At 36.8% G+C, this 24,187-nt stretch overlaps 1 protein-coding gene across 3 annotated transcripts in view; it reads left to right on the top strand.

Annotated features, from left to right (window-relative positions):
• The first annotated feature begins 508 nt into the window (after positions 1-508).
• The window catches only part of rassf7a (Ras association domain family member 7a), a 45,707-nt gene continuing 22,028 nt past the window's right edge, over positions 509-24,187 (top strand). Inside the window, exons 1-2 of one of the 3 annotated variants that reach the window (XM_052120107.1) lie at positions 15,171-15,375; positions 23,276-23,337. The gene's annotated coding sequence lies outside the window, so the exon portion shown is untranslated. Of the gene's footprint in view, positions 556-15,170; positions 15,376-23,275; positions 23,338-24,187 lie in introns of those variants that run through there. The other 2 variants (XM_052120109.1, XM_052120106.1) reach the window with 2 other exon arrangements.

The raw sequence follows: 24,187 nt of genomic DNA, 5'->3' as shown, positions 1-24,187 counted from the left end.
CCATTTAAAAAGTAATAAATAAATAACGTTTATAATAACACCAAATAGAAAAGTAAGAATTGTCCATTTTGAATTAATAGTGACTTTAAATCTATTTTCATTAAACAATACACTACGAGTGGTACTGAGACTCTTTGTGATTTTTGAAGGTCATTGGATTTGCTTGGCTGCAGGAATGGCCCTTAAACAAGCATAAAGATAGTGCCTTACCACAGTAGACTGCTCGCAGTTTGATTTCTTTTGTGACTCTTTCAAGCGTCCATTCCTCCCCCAAACACCCTGACAACTCTTGCCCACTCTAACCCCACTCATCATTTTTTTGTGTTGCTCACACACAGGTCATGTGACTTATTGCAGTGCTTTGCCATTGGTCAGCTACTTTGAAAGAGCATCGGTCTCCCGGGCAACGGAATGGCGGCAGCACTTCAGATCATCTCCTCAACCCCTCCTTCTGTTTCACACAGGCTCTCACACACTGAATCAGGTGGCTCTCTGAAGTCTCAACCGTTTGTTGCTCTCAGACGCGTCTTGCACTTTCTAAAGATAGCATTTTAGGTGAGTAACCTGTTTTTACCACATTTTATTTTTAGCACAAACATTTTGAAGTTGTCTTTGAAGCTGAAGTTTTAGTTTCATGCTAACTTGTGGGGTGTACAAATATAAAAGATATTTAAGACTATTTATAAAAAATAAGATATGATTAATGTGATTTTGGCTCCTCTTCCCAGTTAAGAGATAAGTTGTACCCTCCTGGTACCTAGAACATTTACTTTATTATTGTTTTAATAATAATAATAATAATAATAATAACAAAAAATTAAGGTATTTGAAAAATCATACAGAAAAATACTACAAGGCAAAAAATTCAGTTTTTAGGTTTTGTCTTTAACATATCTTCTGTCACACTGTTATCATAAAAAAGTTGAAAAAGATATATATATAAAATATTTTTTAATGCACACTATTATGAATTAAGTTCTTGCCTGCATTTAAAGTGTTTAAGCAGCAATGTCTCTCAGAAATCCTTAACATTAAAAATAATGTACATTAACCAAACTTTGCACATACAAATATTACGTATTTTATAGGAATATTTGTCTTTATTATTATTGTTATTATTTATTTATTTTCGCCCCTTTTTCTCCCCAATTTGGAATGTCCAATTCCCAATGCGCTCTAAGTCCTCATAGTGGTTTATTGATTCGCCTCAATCCAGCTGGCGGAGGATGAATCTCATTTGGCTTCATGTCTGAGACTGTCAATCCGCGTATCTTATCACGTGGCTTGTTGAGCGTGTTACTGCAGAGAAGTAGCGCGTGTGGAGGCCCACGCTATTCTCCGCGGTATCCACGCATAACTCGCCACATACCCCACCGAGAGCGAGAACCACATTATAGCGACCACGAGGAGGTTAACCCAATGTGACTCTACCCTCCCTAGCAACCGGGCCAATTTGGTTGCTTAGGAGACCTGGCTAGCGTCACTCAGCATGCCCTGGATTCGAACTCGCAACTCCAGGGGTTTTAGTCGGCATCTTTTTAGGGTTAGCCAGGCCCCCTTTATAGGAATATTCTCCTGTGGTGTCTCCCTAACAATGCGAGGAAGTTGTCATGGTCAATCCTAAAAACATAAAATATCTGTGAATAGCCCATTATGTCCTTTTTGCCCACGTCCAATACAAGCAAAAACAACGCTACATTTTCGGTGGGTGAAAACACAGTTCTAGTGTGGTTGAGAAGGGTAAACGTAACAAAATTAATATGTTTTCAAATTAAAACTAGTGTGGACGTGGCATTAGTTGTCGTATGTACGGTCTCAGATAAATTCAGAAAAAACAAATGAATGGCTGGGTATCATGAGGATATAAAGTATATTGCTTACATTGCTGCCTTTCCTAATAATCCAAATCTTAAAGTGTCCTTGGTCTTGGCAATTAGTTGAAAGTGTTTTTTATGTGTGTTTGTGTGTGTGTGTTACCATGGTAACATAAGAAGTAATATATTCTGCAGGGAGTGCAGGTGAATTCAAGAGATGCACAGCAAACACTTGACAAAGAGAACATATCTTGATTGGTACTTCTCTGTACAATTTTGTAATTTATTGTAGCCCTGGATGTATGTTGCTTTAAATGAGAAATTATGGCAAGTTTATGCATTTTGAAGAGCTTTTTTAAAGACTCCTTAATTTCTGAAAGTTAACATCTGAGAATCATTTTGAAAGCAGATTTGAAAGGTTTGTTAGGTTTTAAATGATTAAACAATTCACTGAACACTTTATTAGGAGCACCTGAACACCTTTTTATTCATGCTTTTAAATTACTATTTAATCAGCCAATCGTGTGGTAGCAGTGCAATGCTTAAAATCATGCAGATACAGGTCAGGAGCTTCAGTTAATGTTCACATCAACCATCAGAATGGGAAAAAATGTGATCTCAGAGATTTGGATTGTGGCATGATTGTTTGAGTATTTCTGTAACTGCTGATCTCCTGGGATTTTCATGCACAACAGTCTCTAGAGTGTAAAGATAATGGTGCCAAAATCATCCAGTGAGTGGCAGTTCTGTGGAAGGAAACACCTTGTTGATGAGAGAGATGAACAGAGAATGGCCAGAATGGTTTGAGCTGACAGAAAGGCTACGGTAGCTCAGATAAAAGTATGCAGAACAACATCTCAGAATGCACAACACATCGAACCTTGAGGCAGATGGGCTCCAAAAGCAGAAGACCATGTCAGGCAATTTATTAAGACCATAGTGTATATTACTGTGATGAACGACACCTGTTACTTTGCTAAGACACCTTTGTGAACTTGAGGGGAAACTAACTACATACATCCACTAACACTCATTGAAAGTCATTGCAAAATAAATATATATTTTTTTGGTTTGGTCACTACATAATTCCCATATCTCCATTTGTGCCATTTCAAATTTCTAATGACTTTACTATTATTCATGGGCAAAATCATTGTAATAATAAAGAATGAATAGGCGTGTCTGAACTGTTGACTGGCAATGCGAAAAACAGGTGCCTTGTTGAAAGGTATGACAATCCTGAAACAATCCTGAAATTCCAGTTGACCTGATACCTTAAGGACTGATTCCTGTCTGGAATTTCCCCAATCCTGTCATTTACTGTATACAAACCTGCTCATAATCTTCTCACTACAACTTACACTGTTCCGACAGCTCAACAATGCTTTACTCATTGAACAGTCGTGCTGGTTACATTTCAGTTAATCTGTTTGAAACTGTTGACTTTTTGAGTGTCGGGTTCTGAACGTTTTTTTTTATTACCAAGATTAATTTCTGTTATTCAAATAAAGCCTGGTGCATGACCATATGATTTGGGTATATGGTAAAATGTTGGCAACTTTCAAGTGGATGCCAAATTACATAATGTTTGGCCAATCACAACGCAAGTTATTGACTTTTCAAATCGATATTTTAAGGATATGCCAGCACAACCAAAGAAAATTAACGCCAAATTTTTACTTCCTTAATAAAACGGGTGCAGATTTATTTTAGTTATAGCACCCCCTATTGAAGAATTGGATGACATTTGGCATGCGTCCTCTCAATGTCTTCATGCCAAAGTTTACCAAGTTTTATTAAGTTTGGAATTTGTGTTTAAAGATATTGGTAAAAAAGTCAAAGTGTGCAATGGCCAAACTATTTATTGACTCCAAAGTGCTTTGACGAATCAAAATTCTTTTGATAACCTTTTGTCAGGAGGGTTTGTCGATGATGTACCAAATATTGTGCAAATTGGACAAATGACCTAGGAGGAGTTAGAATAAAACTGTGAAAAAACTGTGCCCATTTTGAGACAAATTTTGGGGATTGTAAAGTATTGTGGCATGATCACAGATGAACAAGTAATTGTCTTTACCTGTGACGAAGTTCTGACAGCATCAGAAATGTTCAGTTACAGTCCTGCAGTGTGACCTCTACTATGACATACCAATGAAGAACCAATTGGAGCACAGCAATTGATGACATATGAGTGTTTGAAAGAGAAGCTTTCCGTTCAAAATGTTGATACTAGACTGACTATATGATATGCAACATTAATAAAAATAATAATTGTAAATTAATTGTAAAATTGTATTATTGTACAATCAAAATATACTTGAATTTGCTCAATGCATCGCTATATATATATATATATATATATATATATATATATATATATATATATATATATATATATATATACACTCACCTAAAGGATTATTAGGAACACCTGTTCAATTTCTCATTAATGCAATTATCTAATCAACCAATCACATGGCAGTGCTTCAATGCATTTAGGGGTGTGGTCCTGGTCAAGACAATCTCCTGAACTCCAAACTGAATGTCAGAATGGGAAAGAAAGGTGATTTAAGCAATTTTGAGCGTGGCATGGTTGTTGGTGCCAGACGGGCCAGTCTGAGTATTTCACAATCTGCTCAGTTACTGGGATTTTCACGCACAACCATTTCTAGGGTTTACAAAGAATGGTGTGAAAAGGGAAAAACATCCAGTATGCGGCAGTCCTGTGGGCGAAAATGCCTTGTTGATGCTAGAGGTCAGAGGAGAATGGGCCGACTGATTCAAGATGACAGAAGAGCAACTTTGACTGAAATAACCACTCGTTACAACCGAGGTATGCAGCAAATCATTTGTGAAGCCACAACACGCACAACCTTGAGGCAGATGGGCTACAACAGCAGAAGACCCCACCGGGTACCACTCATCTCCACTACAAATAGGAAAAAGAGGCTACAATTTGCAAGAGCTCACCAAAATTGGACAGTTGAAGACTGGAAAAATGTTGCCTGGTCTGATGAGTCTCGATTTCTGTTGAGACATTCAGATGGTAGAGTCAGAATTTGGCGTAAACAGAATGAGAACCTGGATCCATCATGCCTTGTTACCACTGTGCAGGCTGGTGGTGGTGGTGTAATGGTGTGGGGGATGTTTTCTTGGCACATTTTAGGCCCCTTAGTGCCAATTGGGCATCGTTTAAATGCCACGGCCTACCTGAGCATTGTTTCTGACCATGTCCATCCCTTTATGGCCACCATGTACCCATCCTCTGATGGCTACTTCCAGCAGGATAATGCACCATGTCACAAAGCTCGAATCATTTCAAATTGGTTTCTTGAACATGACAATGAGTTCACTGTACTAAAATGGCCCCCACAGTCACCAGATCTCAACCCAATAGAGCATCTTTGGGATGTGGTGGAACGGGAGCTTCGTGCCCTGGATGTGCATCCCACAAATCTCCATCAACTGCAAGATGCTATCCTATCAATATGGGCCAACATTTCTAAAGAATGCTTTCAGCACCTTGTTGAATCAATACCACATAGAATTAAGGCAGTTCTGAAGGCGAAAGGGGGTCAAACACAGTATTAGTATGTGTTCCTAATAATCCTTTAGGTGAGTGTGTGTGTATATATATATATATATATATATATATATATATATATATATATATATATATATATATATTATTCCTGCTAAAAAAAATTGGCAACAGTAGCGCAAGGGCTTCTTTGTGTTTGTGTGGTAACATTTCAGTTATGTTGGGTCAATGAGGATGTCAGAGTGTGACACGATTAATCGTCCGATCTACGCTGTCAATCATGACCAAAGTCCTAAGATGTACATCAACCTGCTATAAAAGACAATTGATGTCATACAGTCTTTCTTGGCTTTTATGCAAAATGTCATATTGTATAATCTGACAAGCATCACTCATAAAGGATAATCAGATATTAAGTTAAAATTCAAACAAATATACCTGATATATGTGCATTGCACTGTCTGAAGATCTTTTATGTTCTAGAATGATGAAAGTGAATAGTTTTGAAAGCATCATTGTTCTGTGTGTTTGGATATCTGTCAGACAAGAGAAATGTGTGGGAGTTCAGCCTTTGAAAGATGAGTTTGCATGCCTTTTGTTTATCATGACCCTTCACCCCAGGCACATAACAGGTAATTTGTTCATACCCCATTTCCTGTGCTTTTGAAAAGCTTTTGTTGGAAAGAAAAACAAACAACCCACCCAAAAGCACCTCCAAATGTTGTACCTCTCGCTGGAGCTGTGACTTTGAATCACTCTGGGTTTACTGTCTTACAGAACTCCAGGTGCACAGTTTAACTGTTACTTTTCTAAGCGATGAGAGTTGTGATTTTCACCTGGTGGACGATAAAACAGGTATAAAAAAAATTCTTAAACTCAAGTTGGCAAAACTACACAAAAAAAATAATACTTTTTTTGCAGCTTGTTGAATATACTTAATTAAAACTAATCTTAATGAAAGTGAATCTACAACATTTTGTCACCGCTTGATTTCATTGCGTTCTGTCCATTTACATTTTAAAAATGGACATTTACTTAATCCATTGGGGACTACATGAATACTTATTGTGGTGTTAATGTTGAATTGTTGAAACTGGGCAGGTGATTTCAATTTCCCATCATGCTTTGCATGGGATTTGATAGGGAGAGAAATGTTAAAATGAAGTGTTATTTTATGTCTTTTTGTGCAAGATGAATATAAAGGGAACACTTGTTAGTCTTCAATGTTCTGTTATGTTGGAGTTTTAGGGGTTACTTTCATGGTAAAGGGTTTGATTGAGAAAGTGGCCAACAGTCCATCTGCTCAGAGAAGAACACGGAGAGAACATGGGAGTCATTCTCAAAGTTGAATAAACCGACTAAAGTTTGGAGTGATTATGTTGAGCTCAGCTCATTTATTTGCTGATGGTGTGTGTGGGTTTCTGTTTGTTTCTACTTTATGATCTTTGGTTGTGTTTTTCCTCTGACGTCTTTATCTTCAGATATTTTCCGTGTGACCTGAGGGCCCAGTTGCAAGAAACTCTTAAAGAAATGTTCTGGGTTCAATACAAGTTAAGCTCATTCGACAGAATTTGTGGCATAATGTTGACTACCACAAAATATTATTTAGACTCGTTCCTCCTTTTCTTTAAAAAAGAGAAGAAGGAATCGAGATTACAGTGAGGCACTTACAATGGAAGTGATTGGGGCCAATTTTTGGAGGGTTTAAAGGCAGAAATGTGAAGCTAAATGTGTGTCTGTCCTAGAGTTTAAGAAAGTCTTTCAGGATATGCAGTGGCAAGAAAAAATATGTGAACCCTTTGGAATCTAGTTTTCTGCATTTCTGTAACTTGTCACAAAATGTGATGTCATCTTCATCAAAGACACAAGTATAGACAAAAACAATGTACTTAAGCTAACGACACACAAACAATTATAATCTTTCATATCTTTATTGAAGGCGTCCTATTTAACATTCACAATTCTGTTGAAAAAGTAAGTTTATTTAATAACTAGTCGATCCTCCTTTGGCAGCAATAACATCAACCCTCCATTTCCGATAGCTGTGGATTAGACCTGCACAACATTCAGAAGGAATTTTGGACCATACTTCCTTACAGAACTTCTTCAGCTCAGCCATATTTTTAGGATGTCTGGTGTGAACTGCTCTCTTGAGGTCATTTCACAGTATCTCGATTGGGTTAAGGTCTGGGCTCGGACTTGGCCACTCCAAAAAGTCATTCTCGATGGGATTTACTTCCATTTTTATGGTCATTTTCCCACTGTATCAACCAACCTTTACTGAGCTTCAGCTGGTGCACAGCCATTCTGACATAATCCTGTAGGATATCTTGAGCAGTTCAGGCCCTGAAGCAGCCCCAAATCATGATGCTGCCTCTACCGTACCTTCACTGTTGGGATGATGTTTTTTAGGTTGGTGCAGTGTTCTTTTTAACCATGCTTAGTGCTGCGTGTTCTTCCCAAACAATTCAAACAATTCGAGTTTCATCAGTCCACAATAAATTTTCCCAGTAGAACTGTAGTGCATCAAGATCTTTGGCAAACTTCAGGTGCGCTCCAATGTTTTTGTTGGAAAGCAGTGGCTTCCTTCATGGTGTCCTGCCATGGAATACTATGCCTGTTTAATATTTTATGTATAGTAGACTCATGTACAGAGATGTTAATCAGTTATAATTATTCCTTCAAGTCTTTAACTTTTTTTTACCTCATTGAGCATTCTGGGGTGTGCACTTTGAGTCATCTTGGCTGGACGGCCACTTCTAGGGAGAGTAGCCACAGTACTAAATCTCTATTTATAGACAAGTTGTCTAACTGTGGACCAATAAATATCTTAGCTCTTCGAGATAACTTTGTAAATCCTTTCTAGTTTATGCAAAGCAACATTGGCCATTAAATTTTCCTGTTAGGCCGATTTTTTTTCTTAGAGCCAAAGGGTGCTGACAATTGCATGCTTGCCTTTTAAGCATCTGAGACATGTAAACGATCAATCACAGTTTATTTTATTTTTTTTTGGTTACATGCCATCATGTTACTACAATAATAGACCTGTGTCTCATTTAAGTGGTCTGCATATCAGAGCAGACGCGTTTGAACTCAGTGCTCTCCTGTTTCATTCTCTCTCTCATCAACAGTTCTCTGTAACTTTTAACTGTCTTGTCTAATGATAAAAAGGCAAATTTCAATAAAATGTATATCATATACTGTCTGTCTATTTTTAAAAAGATGTAATAAATAAACCTCACAAAACATTAGGAAATCCACTTTCCTGTAAAGCGCTCATACAGTATTTCTTCCTCTAAAGCTTTCTGTCAGCCTCTCCTCAGCATTTCCCTGTAAATTTGAACCTTCTTGTCTGATGATAAAATAGCAAATATCAAACTTCTATCATATACCATCTGCAAATATGTTCACGAACCTCATGAATTAAGCCGTTTCTTCCCATCGAGCGCTCCTCAAACATCTTCCTCTGAAGCGCATATCAAATCAGCCAGAATCAAAACTTCAGGATCAGGATCAAAAGTTCTTCTAATTCACAAATCATGATGGACATTTCGTGACAATCCAAGCAGGCGATGAAGTCCATTCAAACTGTCAGTAGATTGCTGTTCACGCTGGATCCGCACGAGCATGTGAGTGCAACCTTAAAGTAAAAACAATTCACATGCGCTATAAGTAAATGTCACATTCACTATGCAATGTATGGACAATTTGTTTGATTCAGACTTTTGTAAGAAAATGTTATTTCTAATGCGCACATGGCATAATGTTATTAGGGGTGTAACGGTTCTCGATAAAAAAGCGCAGGTGAGCCCGAAACTGCACACAGACACACTCCCTTCCATCTTTAAACAGGCACTCTGTGTTAGTTCGGACAGACATAAAACAAGAATTAAAGCGCTTTGTGTGTTCATAGCCCTTTCTCAATTGATGAAGATGTGGGGTTTCCGTGTATGATTAAAATACTTGAGTCACGTTATTACATCCATTCTCATATTCATTTTAATAGCTTAAAAAAGTGTATTTCTTCTATATAGTGATGTACAGATTCTTAACGTTGAATTTACATTGAGTTTAGTTTAAAATGTTTACTTTATGTTGATGAATGTTGCATAATAATGCAGGTATTAATTTAAAATGTTGAGTTAGTAATTATTGTAGAAATCATGACTAATAACAAGGACTGTTGTCACCATGGTTTTACTAATATGGTAACCATGACAGTAACCATGTAACTTTTGTGGTTACAATGATTTTACTACACACACAACGTTTAAACTATGTTTACTGTAGTAAATCCATGGTGATTTGTAGTGAAGGCAAATCTCTTGAAATGAATATTTTTACTTTGGATATGGCAGTAAAAATTTTTTTTTCCTGAACGTAACAAATACCGAACCGTACTGAAACCGCAACCCTAAAACCGCGATACAAACCGAATCGTGTGAAATGTGAACCATTACACCCCTAACTGTTATATCCTTTTTCCTAATATATTATCAGTTTATTCATGTTCAAATTACTAACATTTGATGACTAAATAGAAATCAGAAGAAACTGCTTTCTACCTTTTAAAATAAAATCTTATTTTTTTAAAGATTCTTTTTTTATCAAACTTCTATCATGCAAATATGTGTACGTCTCATTTAAACAGAAATAATTCACGCACCTCACGAAAATCCAGCCGTTTCTTCCCGTCGAGCGCTCCTCTAATATCTTCCTCTGAAGCGCATATCTAATCAGGATCAAAAGTTCCTCTTATTGTTTTCTGTAAAATTTTGTATATATAGGCTAGTGCTAAATAAGAGTTTATTTTGTAGCAATTTTAGGTTTACGTTATACTATGTGATATATATTGGTATTGTATCGGCCTATCGGCCACCATGCTCTCTGGATATCGGCATCGGCCATTAAAAAACCCATAGCGGTCGACCACTTCTTCCCAAGATCTCTTCTTTGCTTGGCATGATCCATGTCAGCAGATGCTTCTTGTGAATAGCAATCTCAATATGATTGAGTGTTTTTTATAAGTCAGAGTAGCTCTAACCCACACCTCCAATATTGTTTAATTAATTGGGTGCCAGGTTTGCCAAATCCTGAACTCTAATTAGCTTTGTTGATGTCATTAGCCTAGAGGTTCACATACTTTTTCCAACCTACACTGTGAATGTTTGAATGATGAATGATCAATACGTACAAGAACAATAAAATAATTTGTGTTATTAGATAAAACAGATTATGTTTGTTATAACTTATGTTCAAATTAAGGTTAGAAATACAGTGGCAATAAAAAGTATGTGAACCCTTTGGAATTACCTGCATTTATGTATAAATTTGCTTTAAAATCTGGTATTTTAAGGCAAATTTATACATGAATGCAGGTAATTGATATTGCCTGATATTGAATGTTCAGTCAGTATTATGGGTATGTTATGTTAAGCATGCAGCTTTGCGTGTGGTCGGTTTTGAGCACCACACACCTGTCTATGCATTGTCCACTATTCTAAAGACACGGCGTCTCTGTCATTGGATTTTTTAATGTGCACCTGCACTTTGAAAGCGTCTCCTGTACGGATGATGAAATATGTTGGGGGAAAATAATGGGTCACATCAGTTGTTGAAACAAGTTTGATGTTGAAACAAATGTCCTTTTCTTTATCTGTGATCATGTGATCAGAGCACATTGGATGAAATATTTATTTTTATACAATGCACTGAATTGCATACAACAGATTTGTTTGTGAATGTCATGGCATGGTCGATGTTGAACAGAGCATGAGGTCAGTTGTAAAGTGTCTATTTTTTTTTTTTTACCGATTAACCTGTGCCGATAGTTGCTGTTTGGAAAACATCTATGCTGAAAATGTTTATCCCTCAACAATAATCCTCATCTGGTGAAATTAGATATACACACTCACCCACCACATTATTAGGTAAACCTGTACACCTACTTATTCAAGCGATTATCTAATCAGCCAATCATGTGGCAGCAGTGCATAAAATCATGCAGATATGGGTCAGGAGCTTCAGTTAACGTTCACATCAACCATCAGAATGTGGAGAAATGTGATCTCAGTGATTTTGACCGTGGCTTTATTGTTGGTGCCAGATGGGCTGGTTTGAGTATTCCTGTAACTGTTGATCTCTTGGGATTTTCACACACAACAGTCTCTAGAATTTACTCAGAATGGTGCCAAAAACCAAAAAAATCCAGTGAGTGGCAGTTCTGTGGACGGAAATGCCTTGTTGCGGAGAGAGGTCAACAGAGAATGACCAGACTGGTTTGAGCAAACAGAAAGGCTACCGTAACTCAGATAACCGCTCTGTACAATTGTAAAAACTTTCATGCTGCATCCACACTGATTGATGTTATTATAAATTCCAAGACCACTGTTTTATTGGCCAGCAAGACATTAAAAAATACTTAGTGCACTCTAAGTTCACACATTGTGAAATAAAATTGTTACTAGAAACTGAGGGAATGCAAAACTAACTATAGTTCATCTTTAAATGGGTGGCTCCAGAGAGAGTGGGGGGTCTCACATGCCGCGGGGGAGGGGGCGAGATTACAGGTTTAAGGAGTCGCCCTCAGGAATGCCTATAGGGTGTCTGTGAAATGTTAAACAGACATACAAGAGTATTAATGACCTTTAATCCCTTGAAGAGAGAGTTCACAAAAATGTTTACATTTTGTCATCATTTACTCACTCTCATGTTTGGATGAATTGCCCCTTTAAGATAAACCAATCCAAGGCCAAACCTGTCTCATTCATACTCTTGAATGTTAGAGGAGGTTTTATACAATGTATGCTCATAATGATTTGAATTTGCTGATCATAGGTCAACTGTCGTTATGTAGTAAAGCATGACTGGTTTATTGATGGAGTTGGTAACTGTGTCTTGCAATAGTCTTGGCAGTCATAAAGGTAAAGAACGCAAGGACTAATAAGTGACTGATGGTTTGTTGTGTGTGCGTTTGCATGTGTCTGTGTGTATATGGACAAACATCAGGCCAAATGCTCAGTTCTTATTCATTACAATATATCTGCTGTTATAGCAGATGTTTGCATCTGTATAGCTCAATGTATATGCAGATGAACCCCCCCCCAAATATATATATATATATATACATACACATATATAGATGTATGTATCCATTCTGTAATCATTTACTTCAAATATATTTATTCTTTCATTTTGTGTTGGTATTTTTTTTATTTATCTTTTTATAACGACAATTACAAACGCATGGCAATTAACGCTTTATGTTAATGAGAATTGGGGGGAAGGTTCTTAATTGTCTGGATAATAATGTCACAGTGCAAAAATTCTTAATGCTCCAAAAATGATCTTCATGTTCTATATCATTTCAAAAATGTCTCCAACATGCGTTTGTTAGATTCACAGATATCACCATTATGTTTTGTTGAGAGCTGCATGTTTGTTGACGTTTCTTTGTCTTCTTGAGTTTTTGCTGTCATTTGGTTTCGGTGGGACCTTGATGGTCAGGTTTCAGAGTATCGTATGTGTTATATTTTGTGCATGTCAAATAGCTCAGCTACAGTAGAGCACATCACAAATGAGACCTCTGAAATTATAATCTCGATTGTTTCTCCTAGTTAGCAATGAGATTCGGCTTAAGTCTTCTGCTTCTTAAAGGTTTCTCTTGAAAAACCCAGTACTCTCAAAAACATGCGTCATCTCCAGAGTTTAGAAGAGATCTCAACAATGTCTCAAACTGTAGTCAGATGTGCCTGCAATAAATGATCTAAGCAATGCTATTTACATTCATTTGATCTCTGTCCTATACTATCATTGCCTGTGAACAATGGTCTCCATTTAGGGAGAAACATCTGAGATAAAGTTGATTTACTCAAACATTAGAACTCCATCAAGTCTCTCGAGCTATGAAAGAGCAACCTCTGAGCAATACAGTTTTCCACTGGGATACCTAAGAGAAGGAGATGTGTTTGAATTGCTGAACATGTGACACAGAAGTGACTTCAACAGCAAAGCATCCGGTTACACTCACGCACAGTTGCCTTGCTGTCTTCACAAAGACTAATATCAAGATAAAATATACTGTTGTGGCTTGAGAGTTGTGTTAATTCAATTGTGTATGTGGGTTTACTTGGATAAGAGCTTCTTCAGCAATTGCATTTGTTATGTCACATTTGCTTCTATGACACAGTCCATTAGGTTTAGGTTTAAGGGTTAGGGGTAGGGAGGTAAGTTTTGTTTATTTAAACCTTGGCTTAAAACATGTTTGGGCGAAATGTAACTTGTGTTTAGCACCACACAGTGGACATCTCACCTTGGAACTGCCGTGATACATGCAATACACCATGTAATATAATTTTGTACAAATGTTGCCATAGTAACGTACATGAGATTAGGCTGTAAATGTGATAAAACATCTCTTTGGGAACACTGGGGTGTGCTGAGTGACTCCAGCCTGGTCTCCTAAGCAACCAAATTGGCCCAGTTGCTAGGGAGTGTAGAGTCACATGGGGTAACCGCCTTGTGGTCGCGATTAGTGGTTCTTGCTCTCAATGGGGCGTGTGGTAAGTTGTGTGTGGATCGTGGAAAGTAGAATGAGCCTCCACATGCTATGAGTCTCTGCACTGAGCATGTGATAAAATGCGTGGATTGACTGTCTCAGAAATGGAGGCAACTGAGACTTGTCCTCCGAAACCAGGATTGAGGTGAGTAACCGCACCACGACGAGGACCTAGTAAGCAGTGGGAATTTGGCATGCCAAATTGGGGAGAAAAAAAAACAAAATAATAACAACAACAACAGAGGCCTATGATATGTCCTTATTTTGAAAGCTAATTAAGCATGTGTTTGTGAGTGACCATGTGTACTTTGCTGTAGTTTAGGGACAAACTGTCTCCAGAAGTGAGCTAAATCTGTCAAAACTTCCCATTATGGACATCTGAGGATGTCTTCATTTAAAAAAAAAGAAAAAGAAAAAAGATTAATACATATAACATAATGTTGTTTTTTATTATTTTGTGTATTATTTTTATTAAAGTTCACTAAAAATGAAAATTCATCCATTGTTTACTCACCTCTATGTTGTTATACCCCATATGACTTTGTCTTCACTCAAAGGAAGAAATTGCAAAAAAAATATATATTGTGCTCATTGATGTCATACAATGGCAGTTTATTGTGACCACCTCTTCAAGCTTCAAAAGGACACAAACGTAGAATTCAGAAGTCTAATAAATTATTCCATGAGACTCATGATTGTTATTAAAGCATACGATAAGGTTTGGTGTGAAACAAACCAAAATCAATGTATTATTTAGTAAAAATGTTTACTGACCATTATTCTCCTGTGTGCGTTCGTGAGTCTGCACGCAAGTTTTAGAGCTGCCAGTTTTTTAATGCTGCCACTCACGAGGAGGGGCGTTCAAACTACAACAATTTTTTTTCCAATTCAACAGGACCACCAGCGATATTAACAACTGAACTAGGTAGGGCTAATGTTTTGGATTAGTCTGTAGTCATTATAATAAGCTTAATATAAAAAGAATAGAGGCCTATGACATTTCCTCATGTAGATAGCAAAATAAATGTATGGATGGGCATGTGTGTGTGTGTGTGTGTGTGTGTGTGTGTGTGTGTGTGTGTGTGTGTGTGTGCCTTTGAGGGACATAGAAACTGAAGGGATGCTTGAGACAGAAACTGCTCTAAACAAAACAAGACACCCCTCCTACCTGGAGACGGGGGCGGGGCTTGCCATGTCAGCACAGTTCATTGAGGCGGGTTGAGAGAGACAGAGCAGAGAGAGAGAGAGAGAGCTTGAGATACAAGTGGGAAGTGCTGTCACAGAGATATCGGCATTCCTGAGAAGCTTTAAACAAGCTCATTGCGCTGCCTGCACAGAAGACCTGCACATCTGTCCAACAATCTCAAAGGACTTTCATTTGTCTTCTCAAAGAAACTTGAGGATACTTCTTATTGCATGTGGAAGTAGCAGTTAAAGAAAGGAGCAATTTTATGTTTCAAGAGGTAAGAGATACGTGACCTCCTCATGTTTGATTACAGTTGTATATCAACCTGTGGCTTCAAATCAACCTGTTGTTCCTGAGCTGTTACTGTGGTATCTACAAGAGCATTGAGATCTCAGGGTGAAAGTCATTTTACATGTTTATTTGGAAGATTTCATTGCTCAAAGGTTGCTCTTTCATATCTGTGAAAAGTCAGATAACTTTTCCAGTTATGTTTAATGGAAGTATCAACTTTGTATTAGGTGTTTCTCCTAAAATACAAATGAGACAATTACTGTCATATAGTTTGAGTTGAGATTAAAATCTCTGGCTTTGATTGCAGACTTTGGTATTTAGGCACATCTGAGGACTTTTTAGATCTCTTCTGAATCTCTATAGGAGACACTGAGATAACAGGTGACTTTTTCACAGGTGAAACATCTGAGAAACTGGAGACTTTTACAAATGTCTCCATTTAAACATATTGGAATCTAGGAGAAACAATTGAGATTATTAAAAAGATCTCATTTGCAAAGTGTCCTTAGGGTGTCTTCACTCCAAATCTGCCCATAATGAGTAATTAGTCCATAGATCTAGTTTTATGGCTGAGAGAGCAAAGATTAATAATACACGATGACATCTAAGTGCACGTGGTTTATTGCAATATGTTAAGAACGCTGTAAACATTTAGCAATCTGACGGTCGGAGGTCGCCCAGGGCACCATACAAGCTAGAACCGCCACTGCATTACTTAGGGTTTGGCTCAAATCCCTAATCTTAAGACTTAAACTTCAGCACGTAACAACTTCAGTGTTTGTGCTACATACATGAATGATACGAATAATACTAAAAGTTTACAGCTTGTTGTTGAGAGGTGTGATGTTACTTTTTTAAGTGATCGAATTTACGGTTTTCACCTGGCAGATAATAAAACTGCTGAAAGAATCCCATTGAAGGAGGGACCCAAACTTTATCGAGAATATACAAACCAAGAGCCGGTTCATATTCGTAATCGGTTCACATTGTTTAAACAATACTGGAACTGAATGGCTTTTCATGACTCCATTAATGGTTTTTGAAAGTGCATTTTCGACTGATGCAGAGGGAACACCGTCCTTACAAAAAATAATTCAAAATTTCTTGCAAACTTGCTGTAAATTGTCCATTGTTCAAATGTTTGCTGCAGGTTCACCGCTATTGGTGAAGTGCAGCAAACTTCTGGCAAACATTTGCGTCGAATCACAAGCTCATTTGCATGTGAAAATAACGAGTGGCAAATTTGTGGAAAGTTTGTGGCTAGTTTCCAGAACTATTGAAGATTTTTTGTAAGAATACTCTGACAATGAATAATTCAGAATTAAAGGCAAAACAGTTTGCGTTTCTTATTTATAAATATTCCTTCCTTTTAAAGTAAGATCCGTTAATGCAGTCTTTTAGGGAAATTGTAACCAGAATCATTCAATTCCTTTAAATTCCCACCCCTAATCTCAATTTTGAGTGTGGACTAGTGATAGACCAATATATTGGTTTTACCGATTTATCGGTGCCAATAGTTGCTTTTTTGGAACTATCGGTTATCGGAAAAATTCTATGCCAATAATTGCCGATATTTTTTTTCATCATTTCAAAATAAGATTCCCTGATGTGTTTCGGGCTTGTTTATACTTAAAAGTCCTGCATTATACACCAAATCATTTTTTCTGATTATTATTTTGATTTTGATTTTGGTTGACCAATAAATATATGTAGGATTTTATTCATTTTGGACTCCTTGTCTTTGTCCACCATTGTAAAGAAAGAATATGTATTTTTTGACATTCTTTAAATCGATTTTAAAATCAGCCGATTAATCGGTTATCGGTCTTTTCCACCACCTTAGTTATCAGTATCTTCAAAATCCACTATCGGTCGACCTCTAGTGTGGATTCTTTTGATTGGGGCAGTAAGCAACCAATCAAAACTCCTTAGCAACCACATAGCAATGCACTTAAAACCAATCAGAACATTTGAGCAACTGCATAGAGACTCCTTGGCAACCACTTATAATTTGTATGTACAAAATCTAGTTAACTTCATTGTTTCTTCAAAGACTTTTACATTTTGTGCTCTTTACCTTTACTTTTTACCATGGACATTGAATTTGTTTCTGTCAACTATTAACTAAAGTTATTACGTCCCTCCCAGTCTTAGAGCTGCATTATTATTTCTGACACACCTGTTGAATATACATCTTGTGATGTTTATTTATGACTAATCAACTTAAATCTTGTGACGTCAAATCAAAGGCAGCAGGTCATCTCTGAGAATGCTCAGCTCAGCTCTTTGTTAATAGTAAAGATCGGGAGGGGGCGTTTAAAGTGACAGTTCAGCACTTGGCTTGTTAAGCTGTTCGACACTGAGGCTGATGTGTCCAGCTCTCTGTCAGAGCACAGACTGCTCCGTTTAGCCTGCCGCCTGTTACTGATGATAAACAGCAGGTCTGGGTACACAGCTATACATTAGAGATGCTGGCGCACTGCGGCGCGGTGCTAAGACATTAATCCAGAGAGAGAAAGGACATGAAAACACCAGTGGTCAAGTCTGGCGCTTTATTTGTGGGAACATTGTACACCACCAAGAGAAACTGTCAGTGTTGGTTGAAGTTGTTGGTTTAAAGTCTAAATCTACAGACAAAATGTTTCTTGAAGGGTTTAGGTTTGATAAAATCATTGCTTTATAAGTATTATACAGTTTAATGTCTGTATATAAAACAGTGTAACTTGTATAGTAAGGATGTAACCACTATAGTGTCACCAAATCAGCATAAATTAAAGGCAGCAGAACACATACTACAGCAAGTCAATGACTTAACACTCATTAATCTGTTAAATAATTTCTTTATATATATATAAAAACTTTTGTCTAGCAAATCAAAGTTATGTTTTGTAACCAACAACGCAGGTTGCCATTTTGTAGGTTGCCAAAAAAAAAAATGATATCAAGCAAGGAAAATATTTTATACATTTTACTTGAGATTTTTAGTCATGAAATATTTTCTTGTAGAAAATGCTATAAAGGAAACAGATTTTTAAGATTTGTATTTTTATAACCTCTGACAACCTTATTTGTCATAAGTCTTTTACAATTTACATGGGGGTTATACGCATATTGCACAGTTATCATTAAAAATTATGTCAATGAAAACAATATTAATGGTCTTAATAGGCTTCATCTTCTTTAAGCCAAAAATAATTTTGTACTTTATTATTTTTTATTCATATTTATAGTTTTTGTCTTTGATCTTGGGCTTGTTCTTGATAGTTTTTGTGAGATTAACCCTAATATAACCCTCTAATAGTAGTAAAGACAGATTACCCTGTTGTGGACGTAATAAACAATGTGAGTTTCATTGACCCATTTGGTGACCACTAAGCTTCATTGAGGTCATTGGATCAATGATAAAAAGTCAATGTTGAGTGATGCACGTGAGCTTCCATTAGGGTTTGTGAAAGCTTCTGTGTATGCTTTGGACGAACAGTTTCACATTACATGCAAATCTTTCACCAGCTTTGTAAGTACTCAGTGAAAATTATTTCTCCTTTCTGTGCTTGTTCTTCTCTGTCTTTGTCTCAATCTTTCTAGTTGTTTGCCTCTCTCTGCTCACTTGTGACTTTTAAGTTTTTTGTCTTTCGCACTCCATTGACAAACTCAGAAAGGTGTAAAAATATGTGTGAAGAAGTGTGAAGATCCCCAGATAGCACAATAAAAAGCATTTTATTGCTCTCAAGGTCAGGTTCGTCTCCTCTAAAGAAGAAAATCCAACTGACATAATAAATAACCCAACATTTCAGGAATAACTTTGTAATGACCCAGGTAACAAATGTTATAATTTTTTTTCCAATCATTATATATTGGAATGGCTGTGGAAACATAAATTGGCAAGTTAGATAATTAGTACATTATTTTACATTATTTTAGTTGACAACATTCCTGAAAAGGTTTTCTCGGTTGTTTTCTGAATGTTTATTTGTAATGTTCCTAAAGTGGTTCTATTAGGGGTTGATTGGATTATGTTAAGTAGGCGTTTCCAACCCAATCTCATGAAAAGTCAAAGAATAGTACAAGATGTACCATGTTTTAAGTGCACGTTCATACAATTTAATTTTAACCCCAAACTTTACCATAAAATCGAAAATATTGGAAAATAAGTTTTGTTTACCACAGAAGAAAGTAAATACCGGGGTGTAGAACGACATGAGTGAAGCATTTGTGATTGGTTGCTCTAAAGGTTGTATGTTTTAGTATCTTACGATTTCACCATTTTATACCAATTAACATAAATTGTCATGAGATTGTGTTGCCGTTTCATATCAGAATAGAGCCAGAAAAGAGTGAGTCTGCAGTCAATTTTATTTGTTGACATTCACAGCCTGTGAAGAGACTCTTACCTACAAGAGCAGGTGCAGTTATTCTTAAGCTCCAAGGCAATACATTTATTATATAGTTGTGACTACATATTCAGTAGCTGGTGTGAAATGTACAGTAGATTCTGACCAACCCTTTGACATTGTGGGTGCTAGTACATTGCTAGAAAGTTAAAATGAAATTTGAGTACTAGGAAAGGATGTACCTCTTGGAGGAAGTCCACCCAGCTTTTCTCTGAGAATTGATTGAAGATGTTTGGGTTGGACATTTACCCATACGACAGATCATTACGCATATAAGCAAGCGATAGAAAAGAGAACCAACCACAAACACTAACTACCAACACCCTCAAAAAACAGTTATATAACTGTAATCTGCATAAATCTGCAGATACTCTAGAAGATTCTGTTGTCTCATTGGCTACGTTTACATGGACACCAGAAATCGTCTAATTGCGAGAAAGTGGGTAATTGCGAGACAGCAGAGTTCCGGTTTACATGCATTGCATAAGCGGCGTATAGTTCTGTGTACATGCGGCTCCGTCAGAAAGCAGCTTGCTCCACAGCAACGTTTGTTCCTCGTGACCTTTCTGTTAAGAACAAACATGGTAACCGAGAAAGACTTCGCAACTTTATTCTCCATTGCTGCAATTTATTTCCTAAGTTGCTGCTGTGTTTGTTTCCTTAACTTTCAATCGCGACCTGCAGCGGAATTACGCTGCAACAGTGGGGTTTCCCTCTTACTCCGGGATTCCTCCAATGCACAAGCTTTCTTTTAATCCCTTAAGTGGCGTAATGAAATCTGCATTCTCGTTTACATGATGTTTCAGAACACTGCTTTCTACAAAAACCCTTTTCTTAAGTGCGTGTAAACGTGGTCATTGTGTTTGGTAATTTACGCAAATAAGATCTGACTATTCTGGATGCATTGTATGTTTATTGTTGCATGCAACCAGTGGGGACAATGCAATAGAATGTCATGAAGATCATTTAGTTTGAGGTTTTCTGTTTTCTTTTTCTTTTTTGTGCCCTTACTCATTCAGAATCATTTTAAATAGTTTCACAAAGTGTGAATTTGTGAAACTTATGTTGCTATTATTAGGGAAGCACAGTTTTAATGTACTGAGGGAAAGTGATGCTTCTATTTTCTACCTCGACTTAGCATCTGCAGTTAATTTTATGCTACAAAATCACTGTTGAGCAATGGATTTAGTCTGTCTTCCATTTTCTCATGTCTCATCATGACACTCTTTAGAGCTTTTCTCACAAAGATCAGTTGTTTGATAATCTTTGATAATCTGGTAGAGTTTAGATCCCAATCCTCTGCCTCGTAACTTTGTTTTATGCTTGGTTCCCATGTCTGGAGAGAAGAATCTCCTAAAACACTTTTCACACTCTCAATACTTAATTTAATCTACAAACAATTTCTACAATGGATATACACGAATCACAGGAGAATTGTACATTTTCGACCTGTAATTTCTCTTAACAAAAATATTTCCACTTCATATTAAGTAATGTGTTTAATTGTTGGTTGTGATGGATTTGCATATTTTAAGATTGAAAGTCTTTTTCTGGTACATGGGTAAAACAATCAAATCTGTACATAAAAGGCATTTGAAAAGTAGATATGGTAAAAACATTTCAAGTTTTATTGTGACCTTCGTATACTGTAACTAAATGGAAAAAGTTGAATCCCCAAGTTTTAAAAATCAATCCCTGAGACACACATGCATAGACAGTCAAGGATACTTGGAATCATGTACAAAATTAATGTATTGATGCTTTCCATATCCCAAGGCTCTCTGTGTAATTATTTAGCAAAGCTCACATAATGAGAGAGTGAGTACTCTACGCTTCGGCAGGCATCACTCATATAAATGTCCTCTCTTGGAAATCACAAGCTGCTCACCACTGTTGCTTGGTGCCGTAGCCCTAACGTTCCAATCTGTGCCTCTTCATAACTAACAAGACAAACCAATGATTGACAGTTTAATGAATTACCAGCTACACCTAGAAAGCTTACCCAATAGAGCACAACGGTAGGGTTCTGGACAAATTTGAATGATAACAAATACACCTTTCAAGACAGACCATGAGCTCTGTTGTTGTTAAGCGATGATGTATGCTTAGAAGCCACAGATTTCCATTGAAGAACTTATCCACAATCCTGAGGAGAGATCCTCCAATTAGAGAAGTTGCTGTTACAATGAAAATGAAGCAGCAACCATCCACTCCCATGAAGCATTGCAAATGATGTTATCTAGTTCTCTCCCTACATTCTCGCATGTCCTCTACGTATAAATATTTTGCAATAAACCTATTACGGATTGAAATATTGTTGTTAACTTCAAATCAAAAATTCTAAATGGTTCTGTGCACATTTCTATATATTTTGAAAATCAATGGTTCTAAATCAGTAGTTTTATATTGTACCATCATTTTTTATTCAATTACATCAATCACAATGATTGTAGATCACTCCCCCATAAAAGACATTAAGAATGACTTTTGTCTGATTTTTTTTTTTTACTTCATATGAAAGATTGTAATGTTGTGAATAATTTTGGATCTAGTTGGTTTGGTTTTAAAGGTCTTTATTGAAGAACTCCCATGAATAAAATGAATGGGCAAGATACTTCCGAAACCAAGGCCATTATTGCGCTCTTTGAGATGGGGATTTAAGACACATTTCCCATTCTCTTGGTGGGAGGTAATCCTTTATCACAGATTTTCAGATTCATTACTCTTAGAATAGCTATCTAGAATAAGGCATGGAGAGGGGTGTCAGGAATGCACACATTTCTTAGTGCTCCCACTGATCAGGAATGTGCCGTTTCGCAACACACGCATTCCACTAACGGTTTGTCTGTGAAGTCACCAATGTGGTTTACCGCCACAGATTCAGAAGTCACAGGGACTGGATATGTCATCTGAAACTGTGCATTCCAGACTTTTTCCAAACATTCTCTGAAACTAGAAAGGACTGAGTACAGACCGTTGCCATTCGCCTTCACAAAGAATGTAGAAAGGCGATGAAGTGAGGTATGCTATCTTGTTAGGGGTGGTATACAAGACAGATTTTAAATAAACCTTACTTCTGTTGACTGAAGATAGCATTGGTGAACATGCAGCCCACCTTGATCTTTACAAACTTTTCCAGATTTGATTTATGGGTTGTCGACTTTGTTTCAGGAAGCCTTAAAAAATACCTACTATGTATTTTTGGCTTATATTACGATAGATATATCTAAACATCCTTAAAACATACTTGAATAGAAAACATAAAAAATACTTGAATAGAATGACATAAGATATTAAGTTGTGTTTTCAGATAAATCTAGCTAAATTTGGTGGGGTTTATGCTTAAAACAAGAAAAAAAAAAGACCTATGGGGTTACAAAAATAAACTAGTTTTCCCTTTAAATCAAGTTTTAGTTTTTTGGTACTTCATTGGCAAGTAGTTTTTTCTTTGTGTAAGCATAAATGTTACTAATGTTACTTGATTTGATCCATCAGGAATTGATTGGCTCCGGGTGGTGAATACCAGAATGGATGGTTAGAAGGAAGGGGTTTAAATGGTAAGGGATTTTTGATTTTGTTGCAGCAAGTTATTACATTTTGAAGCAAAGACAAAATGTTGTTTTTTAAAATAACATGCTGATGAATGTGATGAATCGTACATATTAAGAACAAGATTGTGCATTAAGATAAGTAAATCGGTTACATGTTTATTGCATGTTTACTTGGTCACTGCATTTTGTAACTCTCCCTTAAAAATACCCAGTTTTCTGCCTCAAAAAGCATTTGATATTGGACGTTACAGTTTTTGCACCCATTTTAAACTTTCCAATTATTTTTTTATTTGACCACAGGGGAGGTAGGCCTTGTTATAAAACAGCCATTCACAGTAGGCACACCTGTTCAGGCTTGCATTAAAAATAGGCTAATTCTTCAGAACTCTCCCTTTTGTTGGCAAACAGTCTTTTGTACCTCAGGCTTTTATATATATATCATTTAGGTAAATATGGAGCAGGAAGCAACATTATAAAAGTGTGGAACACATATGTAAATTATTTAGTGCAGCAGGCATGTAAAGGAGTAATTAATAACTTATGAAACAAGTGGCAGGCTGCATAGATGCAAACTGTGTGAATCCAGTTGGACTGGCAGCTGTAAAGAAGATGCATACATTAGCTAAAATTGGCATAGCTTTTAGTAATTGAAGTATAAAGATCTTGTCTATGTTTGTGCCATTTCCTAGTACATTGGATGCTAAAACAATGCAGACAGCACAAGCAAATAAATGCTGCTATCAGTTGGGTCTGAATTCCCATCCTTAATTCGGTATGTCAAACTGCAAAGCTCCACACATGGGAAAATAATGTTTCAAAGCTGGACACAACTGCTGGTTTCTCCCGCTGGCCATGT

The sequence above is a fragment of the Xyrauchen texanus genome, chromosome 46, assembly GCF_025860055.1.
Source record: "Xyrauchen texanus isolate HMW12.3.18 chromosome 46, RBS_HiC_50CHRs, whole genome shotgun sequence".
Lineage (NCBI taxonomy): Eukaryota > Metazoa > Chordata > Actinopteri > Cypriniformes > Catostomidae > Xyrauchen > Xyrauchen texanus.
Note: the sequence above shows the minus strand (reverse complement) of the source record. Positions and strands in the feature narration are given on the sequence as shown.